The 3673-nt window shown below is 50.9% G+C and overlaps 1 non-coding gene across 1 annotated transcript; it reads left to right on the plus strand.

The window, feature by feature from the left end:
* The first annotated feature begins 2994 nt into the window (after positions 1 to 2994).
* Positions 2995 to 3132, plus strand: LOC145340094 (small nucleolar RNA SNORA57). Its single transcript, XR_013886206.1, has one exon. It is a non-coding gene; the product is annotated as a small nucleolar RNA SNORA57 (small nucleolar RNA).
* Positions 3133 to 3673: the final 541 nt, after the last annotated feature.

A 3673-nucleotide genomic window follows, 5' to 3' on the forward strand; every position in this document is an offset into this window, starting at 1 on the left:
CAAAAATAAGTACAGTGCAGGTACTGGCCTTTTGGTCATCCAAGTCTGTGATGATCGTAATCCCCTAAACTAAAAACAAAATCTTCTGCCCTTCCTTGGTCCGTATCCCTCTCTTCCCTTCCTATTTATGTACCTGTCCAGATACCTCTTAAATGTAGCTAGTGTGTCTGCTTCCAAAAAGTTTGCTGTGTTTATATGCAACTGGTAGAGTGGTTAGCATTGCTGCCTCACAGCACCAGGGATCTGGGTTCGATTCCTGGCTTGGGTCACTGTCTATGCTGAGTTTGCATGTTCTACCCCATGCGCGCTGGGCACCTCAGGGCCTGTGCTGTAATACAGACCCTGATAATCACATTTTAATTTGATATTTTGAGTTTCCTTTGCACTTTGCTTTTCAGTTTGGGTGGGTCCCCCTCCTTTTGGAGAGATGCCCTTTTTAAGTTGTCCCTTAGTTAATTTGATTGATACCCTGTGCCTGCGTGGGTTTCCTCCGGGTGCTCTGGTTTCCTCCCACAGTCCAAAAGACGGTTAGGGTGTATCGGCCCTGCTAAATTCTCCCTCAGTGTCCCTGAACAGGAGTGTGGCGACTAGGGAATTTTCACAGTAACTTCATTGCAGTGTTATTGTAAGCCTAACTTGTGACACTAATAAGTGAACTTCAAATATGTGGGGTTGCCTGGATAAGATGCTCTGTCAGAGAGTCGCTGTGGACTCGATGGGCTGAATGGCCTCCTTCTGCGCTGTAGGGATTCCAGTCTTTTCTAGATTTTGCCGTGTTGATGTAAGACTATTGGTGACACTAATAAATAAGTAATCTTTAATAAAAGAAAACATTTAACCAAAGAAAAGAATGGCTCCAGCTTGCTACTGAGATAACCTACATGGAGTGTGGTGGAGCTGGACTTGACTGGGCAGAATGGCTGGGTGTGTGGCCTCCCAAGCTGCAGGAGGCGCCAAAGAGCAACAGAGGTGGCCTCTTGCCTCGGTGGCACCTCATTGGCAGGGAGGGTGGTATAAAAAGAGGCGGCGCGCAGCAGCTCGTTCTTTGTTTCTCCGGCGCTGTGAGGTGAGCATGCACGGTTGGAGCTTAAAATTACGCCGGATTGTTTACGCAAACACGATAATGAATCATTAGCGGCCTTAATAAGCGTTGTGGTGGCGCGCCGGGCCTCCAGTGTCGGGATTCTTACCGACTTTCTTGTGGCCGCGGCAGCGCCATCTTGCCCGCCGCTCAACGGCCGCCCGTGCGGCTGCGCGGGTCCTGGTCCAGGACTGGCACTGCGACTGCGCGTTGGTCTCGTCCGAGGGTGCGGCTGCTCGGGTATCGGCCTAGGACCGGCACTGCGACTGCGTGTTGGTCTAGGCCGGTACTGCGGTTGCGCGGTGCCGGCGAGACGGGAGTGCCTCGTGGGTGGAGAGGCAGATGGCGCAGGCGTTGCCACGGAGACGGGAGGGAGCATGCGCGTGTGGTTGACAATGGAGGGTATCTGTCCCAATGTGCTCCCATTTTAAGCCCCATTTATAATTGGTGCCAATATTGGGTAATGGAGGGAGGGTGGGAGTGGGTGCTAATGTTGTTATATTTTGGGAAGTGAGGAGGAATTCAGAGCATTACCTTGCCCTGGTTTAATTATAAGATCAATAGAATCCCCATAGTGCAAAATGAGGCCATTCAGCCCATTGAGTCTGTACTGACCTTGTACAAGGGCAGTTCTGCTCTATCCCTGTGCATTTATTGTAGGCATGATCTGGTGATGTTTGCATTGGACTGGGGTAAACACAATAAGAAGACTCTCAACACCCAGTTAAAGTCCAACAGGTTTATTTGGTAGTCAATGGCACTAGCGTCCACTCTGCTGATGAAGGACCACTGCTCTGAAAGCTTGTGTTGTTGACTGACAAATAAACCTGTTGGACTTTAACCTGGTGTTGTGAGACTTCTTACTGCATCTACTGGAGGCACATTACTGGGTGCTGCCCACCTGCCTGTTTTGTTGCATTATTGGCAGGGCTGTAGTGCAGGAGGTGGCTGTTTGGCCCACTTCACTGCTGCTAGCCCCCCCCATAAGAATGATGCATCCTACCTAACCACACTGTGGGTGTACCTACATTGCAGAGGCTCTGTGAGATCTGTTACACCCTGTGGGCCCCCATGGTGATCTTCTCCCCCCTCTTCCTCTGTGGCCCTCTTCTCCCTGATCTCTGCAACCCCCAGATCTTTGTTACCCCCTGCAGTCCCCTGGTTGTGCTTTGTCTCTTCTACCATCTCCCCCCAGAGACCTCTGTATCCCCCAGGTCTCTAGCCTCCTCCCCACCCTCAAGAGTCTGGAGTTCTCTGTGAAGCCTGTGACGGTGTTCAGTGTTACAGGGGGTAGAACAGTGGATTAGCACTGCTGCCTCAGTGCCAGGAACCCGGGTTTGATTCCCAGTTTGGGTCACTGTCTGTCTGCATGTTGTCTCTGTGTCTGCATGGGTTTCCTCCCACAGTCTGAAAGACATGTAGGTTAAGGTGCATTGGCCTGGACTAAATTCTCCCTGGGTGTACCCAAACAAGAGTGCGGCAACTAGGGGATTTTCCCCACATTCTCCCTGTCTCGGCATGGGTTTCCCCCGGGTGCTCTGGTTGCTTCCCACGGTCTAAAGATTTGAAGCTTAGAGGGATTTGCCGTGTTAAATTTCCCCTCAGTGTCAGAGAGATTAGCAGGGGTAGATGTATGGGGTTGTGGGGGATAGGACCTGGGTGGGATCAAATGGCCTCCTGCACTGTCAGGATTCTGTGACTCATTATTATTAATTTGTGAATCGGTTAGTGAAGGTTGTACAGTGATGCTGTGACCAGTAGATCTGTCGTGAAGCCCATTCTAGTTTCTATGGGTGGCAGCCACAGAATCTGTGCTTGTTATTGTGTGTCCCGTTGTTCTGACTCACTGCTGTCCTTCGTGGGGAATTAGACCCAGGGCGGTGTCACTGCCTTAAAATAAAACAGCCCCTCACCCTCCAGTTCTTGACACGCTAGGGTCTGTCTGTGGCCTGTGCGTGGTTATAAGAGAGGGAGACTAATCTCAGTGCTAAAGTCTTCGGTACCAGCTAGTTGCCCATCTTCTGGTCCTATCCTCTTTGGCTGAGACACCCGGCTCCCGGGATCGCGCTGTGCCTGAGCTTGCTGGGCTGTGCGGCTTACTCGGGTGTCGTGGGCGTTCTGGGCCTGTTGGAGTGAACCTTCTGCCGGTCTGGCTCGGGAGTGGCGTCTCGTTAATTCCAGCACATCTCTCTCTGCAGGTTTAACAGTGTCCAGGAGCAAAGCAGAAACACGTTGCAGGGTTTCTGTAGTCGATGGTGATCATAGAACAGTGCAGGCCATTCGGCCCTCAATGTTGTGCCAACCTTTAGAGTGGTAAGGGTGTGGAATGCCCTGCCTGCAACAGTAGTGGACTGGCCGACATTAAGGGCATTTAAATGGTCATTCCATAAAGATATGGATGATATTGGAATAGTGTAGGTTAGATGGGCTTTAGGTTGGTTTCACAAGTTGGTGCAACATTGAGGGCTGAAGGGCCTGTACTGCGCTGGAACGTTGTAATAAAATTCTGAAGGGAATCGATAAGATAGAAGCAGGGAAGTTGTTTCCACTGGTGGGTGAAACTAGAACTAGGGGGCATGGCCTCAAAATAAG

The sequence above is a fragment of the Carcharhinus amblyrhynchos genome, unplaced genomic scaffold (genome assembly GCF_965287045.1).
Source record: "Carcharhinus amblyrhynchos unplaced genomic scaffold, sCarAmb.v2.hapA scaffold_771, whole genome shotgun sequence".
NCBI lineage: Eukaryota > Metazoa > Chordata > Chondrichthyes > Carcharhiniformes > Carcharhinidae > Carcharhinus > Carcharhinus amblyrhynchos.